This window comes from Anopheles funestus, unplaced genomic scaffold (genome assembly GCF_943734845.2).
Source record: "Anopheles funestus unplaced genomic scaffold, idAnoFuneDA-416_04 scaffold_13_ctg1, whole genome shotgun sequence".
NCBI lineage: Eukaryota > Metazoa > Arthropoda > Insecta > Diptera > Culicidae > Anopheles > Anopheles funestus.
Genome location: NW_026045353.1, coordinates 349,884 through 370,717, shown reverse-complemented (window position 1 = coordinate 370,717; position 20,834 = coordinate 349,884). Strand labels below are relative to the sequence as shown.

Genomic DNA, 20,834 nt, shown 5'->3' with positions numbered 1-20,834 from the left:
GGCTAAGGTGTCTTGGCTAAGGTGTCTTGGCTAATGTGTCTCGGCTAAGGTGTCTTGGCTAAGGTGTCTTGGCTAATGTGTCTTGGCTAAGGTGTCTTGGCTAAGGTGTCTTGGCTAATGTGTCTTGGCTAATGTGTCTTGGCTAAGGTGTCTTGGCTAAGGTGTCTTGGCTAAGGTGTCTTGGCTAAGGTGTCTTGGCTAATGTGTCTCGGCTAAGGTGTCTTGGCTAATGTGTCTTGGCTAAGGTGTCTTGACTAATGTGTCTTGGCTAAGGTGTCTCGGCTAAGGTGTCTTGGCTATTGTGTCTTGGCTAAGGTGTCTTGGCTAAGGTGTCTTGGCTAATGTATCTCGGCTAATGTGTCTTGGCTAATGTGTCTTGGCTAAAGTGTCTTGGCTAATGTGTCTCGGCTAAGGTGTCTTGGCTAATGTGTCTCGGCTAAGGTGTCTTGGCTAAAGTGTCTTGGCTAATGTGTCTCGGCTAAGGTGTCTTGGCTAATGTGTCTCGGCTAATGTGTCTTGGCTAAGGTGTCTTGGCTAAGGTGTCTTGGCTAATGTGTTTTGGCTAAGGTGTCTTGGCTAATGTGTCTTGGCTAATGTGTCTCGGCTAATGTGTCTTGGCTAAGGTGTCTTGGCTAAGGTGTCTTGGCTAATGTGTCTTGGCTAAGGTGTCTTGGCTAAGGTGTCTTGGCTAATGTGTCTTGGCTAAGGTGTCTCGGCTAAGGTGTCTTGGCTAATGTGTCTCGGCTAAAGTGTCTTGGCTAAGGTGTCTTGGTTAAGGTGTCTTGGCTAAGGTGTCTTGGCTAAGGTGTCTTGGCTAAGGTGTCTTGGCTAATGTGTCTTGGCTAAGGTGTCTTGACTAATGTGTCTTGGCTAAGGTGTCTTGGCTAATGTGTCTTGGCTAATGTGTCTTGGCTAAGGTGTCTTGGCTAATGTGTCTCGGCTAATGTGTCTTGGCTAATGTGTCTTGGCTAAGGTGTCTTGGCTAAGGTGTCTTGGCTAATGTGTTTTGGCTAAGGTGTCTTGGCTAATGTGTCTTGGCTAATGTGTCTCGGCTAATGTGTCTTGGCTAAGGTGTCTTGGCTAAGGTGTCTTGGCTAATGTGTCTTGGCTAATGTGTCGTGGCTAAGGTGTCTTGGCTAAGGTGTCTTGGCTAAAGTGTCTTGGCTAATGTGTCTTGGCTAAGGTGTCTTGGCTAAGGTGTCTTGGCTAAGGTGTCTTGGCTAATGTGTCTTGGCTAATGTGTCTTGGCTAATGTGTCTTGGCTAAGGTGTCTTGGCTAAGGTGTCTTGGCTAAGGTGTCTTGGCTAATGTGTCTCGGCTAAAGTGTCTTGGCTAAGGTGTCTTGGCTAAGGTGTCTTGGCTAATGTGTCTTGGCTAAGGTGTCTTGGCTAATGTGTCTTGGCTAAGGTGTCTTGGCTAAGGTGTCTTGGCTAATGTGTCTTGGCTAATGTGTCTTGGCTAATGTGTCTTGGCTAAGGTGTCTTGGCTAAGGTGTCTTGGCTAAGGTGTCTTGGCTAATGTGTCTCGGCTAATGTGTCTTGGCTAATGTGTCTTGGCTAAGGTGTCTTGGCTAAGGTGTCTTGGCTAATGTGTCTCGGCTAATGTGTCTTGGCTAATGTGTCTTGGCTAAGGTGTCTTGGCTAAGGTGTCTTGGCTAATGTGTTTTGGCTAAGGTGTCTTGGCTAATGTGTCTTGGCTAATGTGTCTCGGCTAATGTGTCTTGGCTAAGGTGTCTTGGCTAAGGTGTCTTGGCTAATGTGTCTTGGCTAATGTGTCTTGGCTAAGGTGTCTTGGCTAAGGTGTCTTGGCTAAAGTGTCTTGGCTAATGTGTCTTGGCTAAGGTGTCTTGGCTAAGGTGTCTTGGCTAAGGTGTCTTGGCTAATGTGTCTTGGCTAATGTGTCTTGGCTAATGTGTCTTGGCTAAGGTGTCTTGGCTAAGGTGTCTTGGCTAAGGTGTCTTGGCTAATGTGTCTCGGCTAAAGTGTCTTGGCTAAGGTGTCTTGGCTAAGGTGTCTTGGCTAATGTGTCTTGGCTAAGGTGTCTTGGCTAATGTGTCTTGGCTAAGGTGTCTTGGCTAAGGTGTCTTGGCTAATGTGTCTTGGCTAATGTGTCTTGGCTAATGTGTCTTGGCTAAGGTGTCTTGGCTAAGGTGTCTTGGCTAAGGTGTCTTGGCTAATGTGTCTCGGCTAATGTGTCTTGGCTAATGTGTCTTGGCTAAGGTGTCTTGGCTAAGGTGTCTTGGCTAATGTGTTTTGGCTAAGGTGTCTTGGCTAATGTGTCTTGGCTAATGTGTCTCGGCTAATGTGTCTTGGCTAAGGTGTCTTGGCTAAGGTGTCTTGGCTAATGTGTCTTGGCTAATGTGTGTTGGCTAAGGTGTCTTGGCTAAGGTGTCTTGGCTAAAGTGTCTTGGCTAATGTGTCTTGGCTAAGGTGTCTTGGCTAAGGTGTCTTGGCTAAGGTGTCTTGGCTAATGTGTCTTGGCTAATGTGTCTTGGCTAATGTGTCTTGGCTAAGGTGTCTTGGCTAAGGTGTCTTGGCTAAGGTGTCTTGGCTAATGTGTCTCGGCTAAAGTGTCTTGGCTAAGGTGTCTTGGCTAAGGTGTCTTGGCTAATGTGTCTTGGCTAAGGTGTCTTGGCTAATGTGTCTTGGCTAAGGTGTCTTGGCTAATGTGTCTTGGCTAATGTGTCTTGGCTAATGTGTCTTGGCTAATGTGTCTTGGCTAATGTGTCTTGGCTAATGTGTCTTGGCTAAGGTGTCTTGGCTAAGGTGTCTTGGCTAAGGTGTCTTGGCTAATGTGTCTTGGCTAAGGTGTCTTGGCTAAGGTGTCTTGGCTAAGGTGTCTTGGCTAAGGTGTCTTGGCTAAGGTGTCTTGGCTATTGTGTCTCGGCTAAGGTGTCTTGGCTAATGTGTCTTGGCTAAAGTGTCTTGGCTAAAGTGTCTTGGCTAAGGTGTCTTGGCTAATGTGTCTCGGCTAAGGTGTCTTGGCTATTGTGTCTTGGCTAAGGTGTCTTGGCTAAGGTGTCTTGGCTAATGTGTCTTGGCTAAGGTGTCTTGGCTAAGGTGTCTTGGCTAATGTATCTTGGCTAATGTGTCTCGGCTAATGTGTCTTGGCTAAGGTGTCTTGGCTAAGGTGTCTTGGCTAATGTGTCTTGGCTAATGTGTCTTGGCTAAGGTGTCTTGGCTAAGGTATCTTGGCTAAAGTGTCTTGGCTAATGTGTCTTGGCTAAGGTGTCTTGGCTAATGTGTCTTGGCTAATGTGTCTTGGCTAAGGTGTCTTGGCTAATGTGTCTCGGCTAAGGTGTCTTGGCTAAGGTGTCTTGGCTAATGTGTCTCGGCTAGAGTGTCTTGGCTAATGTGTCTTGGCTAAGGTGTCTTGGCTAAGGTGTCTTGGCTAATGTGTCTTGGCTAAGGTGTCTTGGCTAATGTGTCTTGGCAAATGTGTCTTGGCTAATGTGTCTTGGCTAAGGTGTCTTGGCTAAGGTGTCTTGGCTAAGGTGTCTTGGCTAAGGTGTCTTGGCTAATGTGTCTCGGCTAGAGTGTCTTGGCTAAGGTGTCTTGGCTAATGTGTCTTGGCTAATGTGTCTTGGCTAATGTGTCTTGGCTAATGTGTCTTGGCTCAGGTGTCTTGGCTAAGGTGTCTTGGCTAAGGTGTCTTGGCTAATGTGTCTTGGCTAAGGTGTCTTGGCTAAGGTGTCTTGGCTAAGGTGTCTTGGCTAAGGTGTCTTGGCTAATGTGTCTTGGCTAAGGTGTCTTGGCTAAGGTGTCTTGGCTAATGTGTCTTGGCTAAGGTGTCTTGGGTAAGGTGTCTTGGCTTAGGTGTCTTGGCTAATGTGTCTTGGCTAATGTGTCTTGGCTAATGTGTCTTGGCTAATGTGTCTTGGCTAAGGTGTCTTGGCTAAGGTGTCTTGGCTAAGGTGTCTTGGCTAATGTGTCTCGGCTAAAGTGTCTTGGCTAAGGTGTCTTGGCTAAGGTGTCTTGGCTAATGTGTCTTGGCTAAGGTGTCTTGGCTAATGTGTCTTGGCTAAGGTGTCTTGGCTAAGGTGTCTTGGCTAATGTGTCTTGGCTAATGTGTCTTGGCTAATGTGTCTTGGCTAAGGTGTCTTGGCTAAGGTGTCTTGGCTAAGGTGTCTTGGCTAATGTGTCTCGGCTAATGTGTCTTGGCTAATGTGTCTTGGCTAAGGTGTCTTGGCTAAGGTGTCTTGGCTAATGTGTTTTGGCTAAGGTGTCTTGGCTAATGTGTCTTGGCTAATGTGTCTCGGCTAATGTGTCTTGGCTAAGGTGTCTTGGCTAAGGTGTCTTGGCTAATGTGTCTTGGCTAATGTGTGTTGGCTAAGGTGTCTTGGCTAAGGTGTCTTGGCTAACGTGTCTTGGCTAATGTGTCTTGGCTAATGTGTCTTGGCTAAGGTGTTTTGGCTAATGTGTCTTGGCTAATGTGTCTTGGCTAATGTGTCTTGGCTAAGGTGTCTTGGCTAAGGTGTCTTGGCTAATGTGTCTCGGCTAAAGTGTCTTGGCTAAGGTGTCTTGGCTAAGGTGTCTTGGCTAAGGTGTCTTGGCTAAGGTGTCTTGGCTAATGTGTCTCGGCTAGAGTGTCTTGGCTAATGTGTCTTGGCTAAGGTGTCTTGGCTAAGGTGTCTTGGCTAATGTGTCTTGGCTAAGGTGTCTTGGCTAATGTGTCTTGGCAAATGTGTCTTGGCTAATGTGTCTTGGCTAAGGTGTCTTGGCTAAGGTGTCTTGGCTAAGGTGTCTTGGCTAAGGTGTCTTGGCTAATGTGTCTCGGCTAGAGTGTCTTGGCTAAGGTGTCTTGGCTAATGTGTCTTGGCTAATGTGTCTTGGCTAATGTGTCTTGGCTAATGTGTCTTGGCTAAGGTGTCTTGGCTAAGGTGTCTTGGCTAAGGTGTCTTGGCTAATGTGTCTTGGCTAAGGTGTCTTGGCTAAGGTGTCTTGGCTAAGGTGTCTTGGCTAAGGTGTCTTGGCTAAGGTGTCTTGGCTAAGGTGTCTTGGCTAAGGTGTCTTGGCTAATGTGTCTTGGCTAAGGTGTCTTGGCTAAGGTGTCTTGGCTAAGGTGTCTTGGCTAAGGTGTCTTGGCTAAGGTGTCTTGGCTAAGGTGTCTTGGCTAATGTGTCTTGGCTAAGGTGTCTTGGCTAAGGTGTCTTGGCTAAGGTGTCTTGGCTAAGGTGTCTTGGCTAATGTGTCTTGGCTAAAGTGTCTTGGCTAAAGTGTCTTGGCTAAGGTGTCTTGGCTAATGTGTCTCGGCTAAGGTGTCTTGGCTATTGTGTCTTGGCTAAGGTGTCTTGGCTAAGGTGTCTTGGCTAATGTGTCTTGGCTAAGGTGTCTTGGCTAAGGTGTCTTGGCTAATGTATCTTGGCTAATGTGTCTCGGCTAATGTGTCTTGGCTAAGGTGTCTTGGCTAAGGTGTCTTGGCTAATGTGTCTTGGCTAATGTGTCTTGGCTAAGGTGCCTTGGCTAAGGTGTCTTGGCTAAAGTGTCTTGGCTAATGTGTCTTGGCTAAGGTGTCTTGGCTAAGGTGTCTTGGCTAAGGTGTCTTGGCTAATGTGTCTTGGCTAATGTGTCTTGGCTAATGTGTCTTGGCTAAGGTGTCTTGGCTAAGGTGTCTTGGCTAATGTGTCTTGGCTAATGTGTCTTGGCTAATGTGTCTTGGCTAAGGTGTCTTGGCTAAGGTGTCTTGGCTAAGGTGTCTTGGCTAATGTGTCTCGGCTAAATTGTCTTGGCTAAGGTGTCTTGGCTAAGGTGTCTTGGCTAATGTGTCTTGGCTAAGGTGTCTTGACTAATGTGTCTTGGCTAAGGTGTCTTGGCTAAGGTGTCTTGGCTAATGTGTCTTGGCTAATGTGTCTTGGCTAAGGTGTCTTGGCTAAGGTGTCTTGGCTAAGGTGTCTTGGCTAAGGTGTCTTGGCTAAGGTGTCTTGGCTAACGTGTCTTGGCTAATGTGTCTTGGCTAATGTGTCTTGGCTAAGGTGTCTTGGCTAATGTGTCTTGGCTAATGTGTCTTGGCTAATGTGTCTTGGCTAAGGTGTCTTGGCTAAGGTGTCATGGCTAATGTGTCTCGGCTAAGGTGTCTTGGCTAAGGTGTCTTGGCTTAGGTGTCTTGGCTAATGTGTCTTGGCTAATGTGTCTTGGCTAATGTGTCTTGGCTAATGTGTCTTGGCTAATGTGTCTTGGCTAATGTGTCTTGGCTAAGGTGTCTTGGCTTATGTGTCTTGGCTAATGTGTCTTGGCTAAGGTGTCTTGGCTAACGTGTCTTGGCTAATGTGTCTTGGCTAGTGTGTCTTGGCTAATGTGTCTTGGCTAATGTGTCTTGGCTAATGTGTCTTGGCTAATGTGTCTTGGCTAAGGTGTCTTGGCTAAGGTGTCTTGGCTAAGGTGTCTTGGCTAAGGTGTCTTGGCTCATGTGTCTCGGCTAGAGTGTCTTGGCTAAGGTGTCTTGGCTAAGGTGTCTTGGCTAATGTGTCTTGGCTAATGTGTCTTGGCTAAGGTGTCTTGGCTAATGTGTCTTGGCTAATGTGTCTTGGCTAATGTGTCTTGGCTAAGGTGTCTTGGCTAAGGTGTCTTGGCTAATGTGTCTTGGCTAATGTGTCTTGGCTAATGTGTCTTGGCTAATGTGTCTTTTCTAAGGTGTCTTGGCTAAGGTGTCTTGGCTAATGTGTCTTGGCTAATGTGTCTTGGCTAATGTGTCTTGGCTAATGTGTCTTGGCTAATGTGTCTTGGCTAATGTGTCTTGGCTAAGGTATCTTGGCTAATGTGTCTTGGCTAAGGTGTCTTGGCTAAGGTGTCTTGGCTAATGTGTCTTGGCTAATGTGTCTTGGCTAAGGTGTCTTGGCTAAGGTGTCTTGGCTAATGTGTCTTGGCTAAGGTGTCTTGGCTAATGTGTCTTGGCTAAGGTGTCTTGGCTAGAGTGTCTTGGCTAAGGTGTCTTGGCTAAGGTGTCTTGGCTAAGGTGTCTTGGCTAATGTGTCTCGGCTAAAGTGTCTTGGCTAAGGTGTCTTGGCTAAGGTGTCTTGGCTAATGTGTCTTGGCTAAGGTGTCTTGGCTAATGTGTCTTGGCTAAGGTGTCTTGGCTAAGGTGTCTTGGCTAATGTGTCTTGGCTAATGTGTCTTGGCTAATGTGTCTTGGCTAAGGTGTCTTGGCTAAGGTGTCTTGGCTAAGGTGTCTTGGCTAAGGTGTCTTGGCTAAGGTGTCTTGGCTAACGTGTCTTGGCTAATGTGTCTTGGCTAATGTGTCTTGGCTAAGGTGTCTTGGCTAATGTGTCTTGGCTAATGTGTCTTGGCTAATGTGTCTTGGCTAAGGTGTCTTGGCTAAGGTGTCTTGGCTAATGTGTCTCGGCTAAAGTGTCTTGGCTAAGGTGTCTTGGCTAAGGTGTCTTGGCTAATGTGTCTTGGCTAATGTGTCTTGGCTAATGTGTCTTGGCTAATGTGTCTTGGCTAATGTGTCTTGGCTAATGTGTCTTGGCTAAGGTGTCTTGGCTTATGTGTCTTGGCTAATGTGTCTTGGCTAAGGTGTCTTGGCTAACGTGTCTTGGCTAATGTGTCTTGGCTAGTGTGTCTTGGCTAAGGTATCTCGGCTAATGTGTCTTGGCTAATGTGTCTTGGCTAAGGTGTCTTGGCTAAGGTGTCTTGGCTAAGGTGTCTCGGCTAATGTGTCTTGGCTAATGTGTCTTGGCTAATGTGTCTTGGCTAAGGTGTCTTGGCTAAGGTGTCTTGGCTAAGGTGTCTTGGCTAATGTGTCTCGGCTAAAGTGTCTTGGCTAAGGTGTCTTGGCTAAGGTGTCTTGGCTAATGTGTCTTGGCTAAGGTGTCTTGGCTAATGTGTCTTGGCTAAGGTGTCTTGGCTAAGGTGTCTTGGCTAATGTGTCTTGGCTAATGTGTCTTGGCTAAGGTGTCTTGGCTAAGGTGTCTTGGCTAATGTGTCTTGGCTAATGTGTCTTGGCTAAGGTGTCTTGGCTAATGTGTCTTGGCTAATGTGTCTTGGCTAATGTGTCTTGGCTAATGTGTCTTGGCTAAGGTGTCTTGGCTAATGTGTCTTGGCTAAGGTGTCTTGGCTAAGGTGTCTTGGCTAATGTGTCTTGGCTAATGTGTCTCGGCTAATGTGTCTCGGCTAAGGTGTCTTGGCTAATGTGTCTTGGCTCAGGTGTCTTGGCTAATGTGTCTTGGCTAATGTGTCTTGGCTAAGGTGTCTTGGCTAAGGTGTCTTGGCTAATGTGTCTTGGCTAATATGTCTTGGCTAATGTGTCTTTTCTAAGGTGTCTTGGCTAAGGTGTCTTGGCTAATGTGTCTTGGCTAAGGTGTCTCGGCTTATGTGTCTTGGCTTATGTGTCTTGGCTAAGGTGTCTTGGCTAATGTGTCTTGGCTAATGTGTCTTGGCTAAGGTGTCTTGGCTAATGTGTCTTGGCTAATGTGTCTTGGCTAATGTGTCTTGGCTAAGGTGTCTTGGCTAAGGTGTCTTGGCTAATGTGTCTTGGCTAAGGTGTCTTGGCTAAGGTGTCTTGGCTAAGGTGTCTTGGCTAATGTGTCTTGGCTAAGGTGTCTTGGCTAAGGTGTCTTGGCTAAGGTGTCTTGGCTAAGGTGTCTTGGCTAAGGTGTCTTGGCTAAGGTGTCTTGGCTAAGGTGTCTTGGCTAAGGTGTCTTGGCTAAGGTGTCTTGGCTAATGTGTCTCGGCTAGAGTGTCTTGGCTAAGGTGTCTTGGCTAAGGTGTCTTGGCTAATGTGTCTTGGCTAATGTGTCTTGGCTAAGGTGTCTTGGCTAAGGTGTCTTGGCTAAGGTGTCTTGGCTAAGGTGTCTTGGCTAAGGTGTCTTGGCTAACGTGTCTTGGCTAATGTGTCTTGGCTAATGTGTCTTGGCTAAGGTGTTTTGGCTAATGTGTCTTGGCTAATGTGTCTTGGCTAATGTGTCTTGGCTAAGGTGTCTTGGCTAAGGTGTCTTGGCTAATGTGTCTCGGCTAAAGTGTCTTGGCTAAGGTGTCTTGGCTAAGGTGTCTTGGCTAAGGTGTCTTGGCTAAGGTGTCTTGGCTAATGTGTCTCGGCTAGAGTGTCTTGGCTAATGTGTCTTGGCTAAGGTGTCTTGGCTAAGGTGTCTTGGCTAATGTGTCTTGGCTAAGGTGTCTTGGCTAAGGTGTCTTGGCTAAGGTGTCTTGGCTAAGGTGTCTTGGCTAAGGTGTCTTGGCTAAGGTGTCTTGGCTAATGTGTCTTGGCTAAGGTGTCTTGGCTAAGGTGTCTTGGCTAAGGTGTCTTGGCTAAGGTGTCTTGGCTAAGGTGTCTTGGCTAAGGTGTCTTGGCTAAGGTGTCTTGGCTAATGTGTCTTGGCTAAGGTGTCTTGGCTAAGGTGTCTTGGCTAAGGTGTCTTGGCTAATGTGTCTTGGCTAATGTGTCTTGGCTAAGGTGTCTTGGCTAATGTGTCTTGGCTTAGGTGTCTTGGCTAATGTGTCTTGGCTAAGGTGTCTTGGCTAATGTGTCTTGGCTAAGGCGTCTTGGCTAAGGTGTCTTGGCTAATGTGTCTTGGCTAAGGTGTCTTGGCTAAGGTGTCTTGGCTAATGTGTCTTGGCTAAGGTGTCTTGGCTAATGTGTCTTGGCTAATGTGTCTTGGCTAAGGTGTCTTGGCTAATGTGTCTTGGCTAAGGTGTCTTGGCTAAGGTGTCTTGGCTAATGTGTCTTGGCTAAGGTGTCTTGGCTAAGGTGTCTCGGCTAATGTGTCTTGGCTAAGGTGTCTTGGCTAAGGTGTCTTGGCTAAGGTGTCTTGGCTAATGTGTCTTGGCTAATGTGTCTTGGCTAAGGTGTCTTGGCTAAGGTGTCTTGGCTAAGGTGTCTTGGCTAATGTGTCTTGGCTAAGGTGTCTTGGCTAATGTGTCTTGGCTAAGGTGTCTTGGCTAATGTGTCTTGGCTAATGTGTCTCGGCTAAAGGGTCTTGGCTAAGGTGTCTTGGCTAAGGTGTCTTGGCTAATGTGTCTTGGCTAAGGTGTCTTGGCTAATGTGTCTTGGCTAAGGTGTCTTGGCTAATGTGTCTTGGCTAAGGTGTCTTGGCTAATGTGTCTTGGCTAATGTGTCTCGGCTAATGTGTCTTGGCTAAGGTGTCTTGGCTAAGGTGTCTTGGCTAATGTGTCTTGGCTAAGGTGTCTTGGCTAATGTGTCTCGGCTAATGTGTCTTGGCTAAGGTGTCTTGGCTAAGGTGTCTTGGCTAAGGTGTCTTGGCTAATGTGTCTTGGCTAAGGTGTCTTGGCTAATGTGTCTTGGCTAAGGTGTCTTGGCTAATGTGTCTTGGCTAAGGTGTCTTGGCTAAGGTGTCTCGGCTAATGTGTCTTGGCTAATGTGTCTCGGCTAATGTGTCTTGGCTAAGGTGTCTTGGCTAAGGTGTCTTGGCTAAGGTGTCTTGGCTAATGTGTCTTGGCTAAGGTGTCTTGGCTAAGGTGTCTTGGCTAAGGTGTCTTGGCTAATGTGTCTTGGCTAATGTGTCTTGGCTAAGGTGTCTCGGCTAATGTGTCTTGGCTAAGGTGTCTTGGCTAAGGTGTCTTGGCTAACGTGTCTTGGCTAAGGTGTCTTGGCTAATGTGTCTTGGCTAAGGTGTCTTGGCTAAGGTGTCTTGGCTAATGTGTCTTGGCTAATGTGTCTTGGCTAATGTGTCTCGGCTAAAGGGTCTTGGCTAAGGTGTCTTGGCTAAGGTGTCTTGGCTAATGTGTCTTGGCTAAGGTGTCTTGGCTAATGTGTCTTGGCTAAGGTGTCTTGGCTAATGTGTCTTGGCTAATGTGTCTTGGCTAATGTGTCTCGGCTAATGTGTCTTGGCTAAGGTGTCTCGGCTAATGTGTCTCGGCTAAGGTGTCTTGGCTAATGTGTCTTGGCTAATGTGTCTTGGCTAATGTGTCTTGGGTAAGGTGTCTTGGCTAAGGTGTCTCGGCTAATGTGTCTTGGCTAATGTGTCTTGGCTAAGGTGTCTTGGCTAATGTGTCTTGGCTAAGGTGTCTTGGCTAAGGTGTCTTGGCTAACGTGTCTTGGCTAAGGTGTCTTGGCTAAGGTGTCTTGGCTAAGGTGTCTTGGCTAATGTGTCTTGGCTAATGTGTCTTGGCTAAGGTGTCTCGGCTAACGTGTCTTGGCTAAGGTGTCTTGGCTAATGTGTCTTGGCTAAGGTGTCTTGGCTAAGGTGTCTTGGCTAAGGTGTCTTGGCTAAGGTGTCTTGGCTAAGGTGTCTTGGCTAAGGTGTCTTGGCTAAGGTGTCTTGGCTAATGTGTCTTGGCTAAGGTGTCTTGGCTAAGGTGTCTTGGCTAAGGTGTCTTGGCTAAGGTGTCTTGGCTAAGGTGTCTTGGCTAAGGTGTCTTGGCTAAGGTGTCTTGGCTAATGTGTCTTGGCTAAGGTGTCTTGGCTAAGGTGTCTTGGCTAAGGTGTCTTGGCTAATGTGTCTTGGCTAATGTGTCTTGGCTAAGGTGTCTTGGCTAATGTGTCTTGGCTTAGGTGTCTTGGCTAATGTGTCTTGGCTAAGGTGTCTTGGCTAATGTGTCTTGGCTAAGGCGTCTTGGCTAAGGTGTCTTGGCTAATGTGTCTTGGCTAAGGTGTCTTGGCTAAGGTGTCTTGGCTAATGTGTCTTGGCTAAGGTGTCTTGGCTAATGTGTCTTGGCTAATGTGTCTTGGCTAAGGTGTCTTGGCTAAGGTGTCTCGGCTAATGTGTCTTGGCTAAGGTGTCTTGGCTAAGGTGTCTTGGCTAAGGTGTCTTGGCTAATGTGTCTTGGCTAAGGTGTCTCGGCTAATGTGTCTTGGCTAAGGTGTCTTGGCTAAGGTGTCTTGGCTAACGTGTCTTGGCTAAGGTGTCTTGGCTAATGTGTCTTGGCTAAGGTGTCTTGGCTAATGTGTCTTGGCTAAGGTGTCTTGGCTAATGTGTCTTGGCTAATGTGTCTCGGCTAAAGGGTCTTGGCTAAGGTGTCTTGGCTAAGGTGTCTTGGCTAATGTGTCTTGGCTAAGGTGTCTTGGCTAATGTGTCTTGGCTAAGGTGTCTTGGCTAATGTGTCTTGGCTAAGGTGTCTTGGCTAATGTGTCTTGGCTAATGTGTCTCGGCTAATGTGTCTTGGCTAAGGTGTCTTGGCTAAGGTGTCTTGGCTAATGTGTCTTGGCTAAGGTGTCTTGGCTAATGTGTCTCGGCTAATGTGTCTTGGCTAAGGTGTCTTGGCTAAGGTGTCTTGGCTAAGGTGTCTTGGCTAATGTGTCTTGGCTAAGGTGTCTTGGCTAATGTGTCTTGGCTAAGGTGTCTTGGCTAAGGTGTCTTGGCTAAGGTGTCTTGGCTAATGTGTCTTGGCTAATGTGTCTCGGCTAATGTGTCTTGGCTAATGTGTCTTGGCTAATGTGTCTCGGCTAAGGTGTCTTGGCTAATGTGTCTCGGCTAATGTGTCTTGGCTAAGGTGTCTTGGCTAAGGTGTCTTGGCTAAGGTGTCTTGGCTAATGTGTCTTGGCTAATGTGTCTTGGCTAAGGTGTCTCGGCTAATGTGTCTTGGCTAAGGTGTCTTGGCTAAGGTGTCTTGGCTAACGTGTCTTGGCTAAGGTGTCTTGGCTAATGTGTCTTGGCTAAGGTGTCTTGGCTAAGGTGTCTTGGCTAATGTGTCTTGGCTAAGGTGTCTTGGCTAAGGTGTCTCGGCTAATGTGTCTTGGCTAATGTGTCTTGGCTAAGGTGTCTTGGCTAAGGTGTCTTGGCTAATGTGTCTTGGCTAATGTGTCTTGGCTAATGTGTCTTGGCTAATGTGTCTTGGCTAAGGTGTCTTGGCTAAGGTGTCTTGGCTAATGTGTCTTGGCTAATGTGTCTTGGCTAAGGTGTCTTGGCTAATGTGTCTTGGCTAAGGTGTCTTGGCTAATGTGTCTCGGCTAATGTGTCTCGGCTAAGGTGTCTTGGCTAATGTGTCTCGGCTAATGTGTCTTGGCTAAGGTGTCTCGGCTAAGGTGTCTTGGCTAATGTGTCTTGGCTAATGTGTCTTGGCTAAGGTGTCTTGGCTAAGGTGTCTTGGCTAATGTGTCTTGGCTAAGGTGTCTTGGCTAATGTGTCTTGGCTAAGGTGTCTTGGCTAAGGTGTCTTGGCTAAGGTGTCTTGGCTAAGGTGTCTTGGCTAATGTGTCTTGGCTAAGGTGTCTTGGCTAATGTGTCTTGGCTAAGGTGTCTTGGCTAAGGTGTCTTGGCTAAGGTGTCTTGGCTAATGTGTCTTGGCTAAGGTGTCTTGGCTAATGTGTCTTGGCTAAGGTGTCTTGGCTAAGGTGTCTTGGCTAATGTGTCTTGGCTAATGTGTCTTGGCTAATGTGTCTTGGCTAATGTGTCTTGGCTAAGGTGTCTTGGCTAAGGTGTCTTGGCTAAGGTGTCTTGGCTAAGGTGTCTTGGCTAATGTGTCTTGGCTAAGGTGTCTTGGCTAATGTGTCTCGGCTAATGTGTCTTGGCTAAGGTGTCTCGGCTAAGGTGTCTTGGCTAATGTGTCTTGGCTAAGGTGTCTTGGCTAAGGTGTCTTGGCTAAGGTGTCTTGGCTAATGTGTCTTGGCTAATGTGTCTTGGCTAAGGTGTCTTGGCTAATGTGTCTTGGCTAAGGTGTCTTGGCTAAGGTGTCTTGGCTAATGTGTCTTGGCTAATGTGTCTTGGCTAAGGTGTCTTGGCTAAGGTGTCTTGGCTAATGTGTCTTGGCTAAGGTGTCTTGGCTAATGTGTCTTGGCTAATGTGTCTTGGCTAATGTGTCTTGGCTAAGGTGTCTTGGCTAAGGTGTCTTGGCTAATGTGTCTTGGCTAATGTGTCTTGGCTAAGGTGTCTTGGCTAATGTGTCTTGGCTAAGGTGTCTTGGCTAAGGTGTCTTGGCTAAGGTGTCTTGGCTAAGGTGTCTCGGCTAATGTGTCTTGGCTAAGGTGTCTTGGCTAATGTGTCTTGGCTAATGTGTCTTGGCTAATGTGTCTCGGCTAATGTGTCTTGGCTAAGGTGTCTCGGCTAATGTGTCTCGGCTAAGGTGTCTTGGCTAATGTGTCTTGGCTAATGTGTCTTGGCTAATGTGTCTTGGGTAAGGTGTCTTGGCTAAGGTGTCTCGGCTAATGTGTCTTGGCTAATGTGTCTCGGGTAATGAGTCTTGGCTAATGTGTCTTGGCTAAGGTGTCTTGGCTAATGTGTCTTGGCTAAGGTGTCTTGGCTAATGTGTCTTGGCTAAGGTGTCTTGGCTAATGTGTCTCGGCTAATGTGTCTTGGCTAAGGTGTCTTGGCTAAGGTGTCTTGGCTAAGGTGTCTTGGCTAATGTGTCTTGGCTAAGGTGTCTTGGCTAATGTGTCTTGGCTAAGGTGTCTTGGCTAAGGTGTCTTGGCTAATGTGTCTCGGCTAATGTGTCTTGGCTAAGGTGTCTTGGCTAAGGTGTCTTGGCTAATGTGTCTTGGCTAAGGTGTCTTGGCTAATGTGTCTTGGCTAAGGTGTCTTGGCTAATGTGTCTTGGCTAAGGTGTCTTGGCTAAGGTGTCTTGGCTAATGTGTATCGGCTAATGTGTCTCGGCTAAGGTGTCTTGGCTAATGTGTCTCGGCTAATGTGTCTTGGCTAAGGTGTCTCGGCTAAGGTGTCTTGGCTAATGTGTCTTGGCTAATGTGTCTTGGCTAAGGTGTCTTGGCTAAGGTGTCTTGGCTAATGTGTCTTGGCTAAGGTGTCTTGGCTAATGTGTCTTGGCTAAGGTGTCTTGGCTAAGGTGTCTTGGCTAAGGTGTCTTGGCTAAGGTGTCTTGGCTAATGTGTCTTGGCTAAGGTGTCTTGGCTAATGTGTCTTGGCTAAGGTGTCTTGGCTAAGGTGTCTTGGCTAAGGTGTCTTGGCTAATGTGTCTTGGCTAATGTGTCTTGGCTAATGTGTCTTGGCTAATGTGTCTTGGCTAATGTGTCTTGGCTAATGTGTCTTGGCTAAGGTGTCTCGGCTAATGTGTCTTGGCTAAGGTGTCTCGGCTAAGGTGTCTTGGCTAATGTGTCTTGGCTGATGTGTCTTGGCTAAGGTGTCTTGGCTAATGTGTCTTGGCTAAGGTATCTTGGCTAAGGTGTCTTGGCTAATGTGTCTTGGCTAAGGTGTCTTGGCTAATGTGTCTTGGCTAAGGTGTCTTGGCTAAAGTGTCTTGGCTAATGTGTCTTGGCTAATGTGTATCGGCTAATGTGTCTTGGCTAAGGTGTCTTGGCTAAGGTGTCTTGGCTAAGGTGTCTTGGCTAAGGTGTCTTGGCTAAGGTGTCTTGGCTAATGTGTCTTGGCTAATGTGTCTTGGCTAAGGTGTCTTGGCTAATGTGTCTTGGCTAAGGTGTCTTGGCTAATGTGTCTTGGCTAAGGTGTCTTGGCTAATGTGTCTTGGCTAAGGTGTCTTGGCTAAGGTGTCTTGGCTAAGGTGTCTTGGCTAAGGTGTCTTGGCTAATGTGTCTTGGCTAAGGTGTCTTGGCTAAGGTGTCTTGGCTAAGGTGTCTTGGCTAATGTGTCTTGGCTAAGGTGTCTTGGCTAATGTGTCTTGGCTAAGGTGTCTTGGCTAAGGTGTCTTGGCTAAGGTGTCTTGGCTAATGTGTCTTGGCTAATGTGTCTCGGCTAAGGTGTCTTGGCTAAGGTGTCTTGGCTAATGTGTCTTGGCTAAGGTGTCTTGGCTAATGTGTCTTGGCTAAGGTGTCTTGGCTAATGTGTCTTGGCTAAGGTGTCTTGGCTAAGGTGTCTTGGCTAAGGTGTCTTGGCTAAGGTGTCTTGGCTAATGTGTCTTGGCTAAGGTATCTTGGCTAATGTGTCTTGGCTAAGGTGTCTTGGCTAATGTGTCTCGGCTAATGTGTCTTGGCTAATGTGTCTTGGCTAAGGTGTCTTGGCTAATGTGTCTTGGCTAATGTGTCTTGGCTAAGGTGTCTTGGCTAATGTGTCTTGGCTAAGGTGTCTTGGCTAATGTGTCTTGGCTAAGGTGTCTTGGCTAATGTGTCTTGGCTAAGGTGTCTTGGCTAAGGTGTCTTGGCTAATGTGTCTTGGCTAAGGTGTCTTGGCTAAGGTGTCTTGGCTAAGGTGTCTTGGCTAAGGTGTCTTGGCTAAGGTGTCTTGGCTAATGTGTCTTGGCTAATGTGTCTTGGCTAATGTGTCTTGGCTAAGGTGTCTTGGCTAAGGTGTCTTGGCTAATGTGTCTTGGCTAATGTGTCTTGGCTAAGGTGTCTTGGCTAAGGTGTCTTGGCTAATGTGTCTTGGCTAAGGTGTCTTGGCTAATGTGTCTTGGCTAAGGTGTCTTGGCTAAGGTGTCTTGGCTAAGGTGTCTTGGCTAAGGTGTCTTGGCTAATGTGTCTTGGCTAAGGTGTCTTGGCTAATGTGTCTTGGCTAAGGTGTCTTGGCTAAGGTGTCTTGGCTAAGGTGTCTTGGCTAATGTGTCTTGGCTAAGGTGTCTTGGCTAATGTGTCTTGGCTAAGGTGTCTTGGCTAAGGTGTCTTGGCTAATGTGTCTTGGCTAATGTGTCTTGGCTAATGTGTCTTGGCTAATGTCTCTTGGCTAAGGTGTCTTGGCTAAGGTGTCTTGGCTAATGTGTCTTGGCTAAGGTGTCTTGGCTAATGTGTCTTGGCTAAGGTGTCTTGGCTAAGGTGTCTTGGCTAATGTGTCTCGGCTAATGTGTCTTGGCTAAGGTGTCTTGGCTAAGGTGTCTTGGCTAATGTGTCTCGGCTAATGTGTCTTGGCTAAGGTGTCTTGGCTAATGTGTCTTGGCTAAGGTGTCTTGGCTAATGTGTCTCGGCTAATGTGTATCGGCTAAGGTGTCTTGGCTAATGTGTCTCGGCTAATGTGTCTTGGCTAAGGTGTCTCGGCTAAGGTGTCTTGGCTAATGTGTCTTGGCTAAGGTGTCTTGGCTAAGGTGTCTTGGCTAAGGTGTCTTGGCTAATGTGTCTTGGCTAATGTGTCTTGGCTAAGGTGTCTTGGCTAATGTGTCTTGGCTAAGGTGTCTTGGCTAATGTGTCTTGGCTAATGTGTCTTGGCTAATGTGTCTTGGCTAATGTGTCTTGGCTAATGTGTCTCGGCTAATGTGTCTTGGCTAAGGTGTCTCGGCTAAGGTGTCTTGGCTAATGTGTCTTGGCTAAGGTGTCTTGGCTAAGGTGTCTTGGCTAAGGTGTCTTGGCTAATGTGTCTTGGCTAATGTGTCTTGGCTAATGTGTCTTGGCTAATGTGTCTTGGCTAAGGTGTCTTGGCTAAGGTGTCTTGGCTAATGTGTCTTGGCTAATGTGTCTTGGCTAAGGTGTCTTGGCTAAGGTGTCTTGGCTAATGTGTCTTGGCTAAGGTGTCTTGGCTAATGTGTCTTGGCTAAGGTGTCTTGGCTAAGGTGTCTTGGCTAATGTGTCTTGGCTAATGTGTCTTGGCTAAGGTGTCTTGGCTAATGTGTCTTGGCTAAGGTGTCTTGGCTAATGTGTCTTGGCTAAGGTGTCTTGGCTAATGTGTCTTGGCTAAGGTGTCTTGGCTAAGGTGTCTTGGCTAAGGTGTCTTGGCTAAGGTGTCTTGGCTAATGTGTCTTGGCTAAGGTGTCTTGGCTAATGTGTCTTGGCTAAGGTGTCTTGGCTAATGTGTCTCGGCTAATGTGTCTTGGCTAATGTGTCTTGGCTAAGGTGTCTTGGCTAATGTGTCTTGGCTAAGGTGTCTTGGCTAATGTGTCTTGGCTAAGGTGTCTCGGCTAAGGTGTCTTGGCTAATGTGTCTTGGCTAATGTGTCTTGGCTAAGGTGTCTTGGCTAATGTGTCTTGGCTAAGGTGTCTTGGCTAAGGTGTCTTGGCTAAGGTGTCTTGGCTAATGTGTCTTGGCTAATGTGTCTTGGCTAAGGTGTCTTGGCTAATGTGTCTTGGCTAAGGTGTCTTGGCTAAGGTGTCTTGGCTAAGGTGTCTTGGCTAATGTGTCTTGGCTAAGGTGTCTTGGCTAAGGTGTCTTGGCTAAGGTGTCTTGGCTAAGGTGTCTTGGCTAATGTGTCTTGGCTAAGGTGTCTTGGCTAAGGTGTCTTGGCTAATGTGTCTTGGCTAAGGTGTCTTGGCTAATGTGTCTTGGCTAAGGTGTCTTGGCTAATGTGTCTTGGCTAAGGTGTCTTGGCTAAGGTGTCTTGGCTAAGGTGTCTTGGCTAAGGTGTCTTGGCTAATGTGTCTTGGCTAAGGTGTCTTGGCTAATGTGTCTTGGCTAAGGTGTCTTGGCTAATGTGTCTCAGCTAATGTGTCTTGGCTAATGTGTCTTGGCTAATGTGTCTTGGCTAAGGTGTCTTGGCTAAGGTGTCTTGGCTAAGGTGTCTTGGCTAATGTGTCTTGGCTAAGGTGTCTTGGCTAATGTGTCTTGGCTAAGGTGTCTTGGCTAAGGTGTCTTGGCTAATGTGTCTCGGCTAATGTGTCTTGGCTAAGGTGTCTTGGCTAAGGTGTCTCGGCTAGTGTGTCTTGGCTAATGTGTCTCGGCTAATGTGTCTTGGCTAAGGTGTCTTGGCTAAGGTGTCTTGGCTAATGTGTCTTGGCTAAGGTGTCTTGGCTAATGTGCCTTGGCTAAGGTGTCTTGGCTAATGTGTCTTGGCTAAGGTGTCTTGGCTAAGGTGTCTTGGCTAATGTGTCTTGGCTAAGGTGTCTTGGCTAAGGTGTCTTGGCTAATGTGTCTCGGCTAATGTGTCTTGGCTAAGGTGTCTTGGCTAAGGTGTCTCGGCTAATGTGTCTTGGCTAATGTGTCTCGGCTAATGTGTCTTGGCTAAGGTGTCTTGGCTAAGGTGTCTTGGCTAATGTGTCTTGGCTAAGGTGTCTTGGCTAATGTGCCTTGGCTAAGGTGTCTTGGCTAATGTGTCTCGGCTAATGTGTCTTGGCTAAGGTGTCTTGGCTAATGTGTCTCGGCTAATGTGTCTTGGCTAAGGTGTCTTGGCTAAGGTGTCTTGGCTAATGTGTCTTGGCTAAGGTGTCTTGGCTAATGTGTCTTGGCTAAGGTGTCTTGGCTAAGGTGTCTCGGCTAATGTGTCTTGGCTAATGTGTCTCGGGTAGTGAGTCTTGGCTAATGTGTCTTGGCTAAGGTGTCTTGGCTAATGTGTCTTGGCTAAGGTGTCTTGGCTAATGTGTCTTGGCTAAGGTGTCTTGGCTAATGTGTCTTGGCTAAGGTGTCTTGGCTAAGGTGTCTTGGCTAAGGTGTCTTGGCTAAGGTGTCTTGGCTAATGTGTCTTGGCTAAGGTGTCTTGGCTAAGGTGTCTTGGCTAAGGTGTCTTGGCTAAGGTGTCTTGGCTAATGTGTCTCGGCTAATGTGTCTTGGCTAAGGTGTCTTGGCTAAGGTGTCTTGGCTAATGTGTCTTGGCTAAGGTGTCTTGGCTAATGTGTCTTGGCTAAGGTGTCTTGGCTAAGGTGTCTCGGCTAATGTGTCTTGGCTAATGTGTCTCGGCTAATGTGTCTTGGCTAAGGTGTCTTGGCTAAGGTGTCTTGGCTAAGGTGTCTTGGCTAAGGTGTCTTGGCTAAGGTGTCTTGGCTAAGGTGTCTTGGCTAATGTGTCTTGGCTAATGTGTCTTGGCTAAGGTGTCTTGGCTAATGTGTCTTGGCTAAGGTGTCTTGGCTAATGTGTCTTGGCTAAGGTGTCTTGGCTAAGGTGTCTTGGCTAATGTGTCTTGGCTAAGGTGTCTTGGCTAATGTGTCTTGGCTAAGGTGTCTTGGCTAATGTGTCTCGGCTAATGTGTCTTGGCTAATGTGTCTTGGCTAATGTGTCTTGGCTAAGGTGTCTTGGCTAATGTGTCTTGGCTAAGGTGTCTTGGCTAAGGTGTCTTGGCTAATGTGTCTTGGCTAAAGTGTCTTGGCTAAGGTGTCTTGGCTAATGTGTCTCGGCTAAGGTGTCTTGGCTAAGGTGTCTTGGCTAATGTGTCTTGGCAAATGTGTCTCGGCTAATGTGTCTTGGCTAAGGTGTCTTGGCTAAGGTGTCTCGGCTAATGTGTCTTGGCTAATGTGTCTTGGCTAATGTGTCTTGGCTAAGGTGTCTTGGCTAATGTGTCTTGGCTAAGGTGTCTTGGCTAATGTGTCTTGGCTAAGGTGTCTTGGCTAATGTGTCTTGGCTAAGGTGTCTTGGCTAATGTGTCTTGGCTAATGTGTCTTGGCTAAGGTGTCTTGGCTAAGGTGTCTTGGCTAATGTGTCTTGGCTAAGGTGTCTTGGCTAATGTGTCTTGGCTAAGGTGTCTTGGCTAAGGTGTCTTGGCTAAGGTGTCTTGGCTAAGGTGTCTTGGCTAATGTGTCTTGGCTAAGGTGTCTTGGCTAATGTGTCTTGGCTAAGGTGTCTTGGCTAATGTGTCTTGGCTAATGTGTCTTGGCAAATGTGTCTCGGCTAATGTGTCTTGGCTAAGGTGTCTTGGCTAAGGTGTCTCGGCTAATGTGTCTTGGATAATGTGTCTTGGCTAAGGTGTCTTGGCTAAGGAGTCTCGGCTAATGTGTCTTGGCTAATGTGTCTTGGCTAATGTGTCTTGGCTAAGGTGTCTTGGCTAATGTGTCTTGGCTAATGTGTTTTGGCTAAGGTGTCTTGGCTAAGGTGTCTTGGCTAAGGTGTCTTGGCTAAGGTGTCTCGGCTAATGTGTCTTGGCTAATGTGTCTTGGCTAATGTGTGTTGGCTAATGTGTCTTGGCTAAGGTGTCTTGGCTAAGGTGTCTTGGCTAATGTGTCTTGGCTAAGGTGTCTTGGCTAAGGTGTCTTGGCTAATGTGTCTCGGCTAATGTGTCTTGGCTAAGGTGTCTTGGCTAAGGTGTCTTGGCTAATGTGTCTTGGCTAAGGTGTCTTGGCTAATGTGTCTTGGCTAAGGTGTCTTGGCTAAGGTGTCTCGGCTAATGTGTCTTGGCTAATGTGTCTCGGCTAATGTGTCTTGGCTAAGGTGTCTTGGCTAAGGTGTCTTGGCTAAGGTGTCTTGGCTAAGGTGTCTTGG

General features: G+C 47.2%; 1 long non-coding RNA gene across 1 annotated transcript in view; it reads left to right on the top strand.

Moving 5' to 3' along the window:
• Positions 1-13,993, top strand: part of LOC125774499 (uncharacterized) — a 55,635-nt gene extending 41,642 nt beyond the window's left edge. Inside the window, exon 3 of the long non-coding RNA XR_007420977.1 lies at positions 8,114-13,993. This is a non-coding gene — a long non-coding RNA (uncharacterized LOC125774499). The remainder of the gene's footprint in view (positions 1-8,113) is intronic.
• The last annotated feature ends 6,841 nt before the right edge of the window (positions 13,994-20,834 follow it).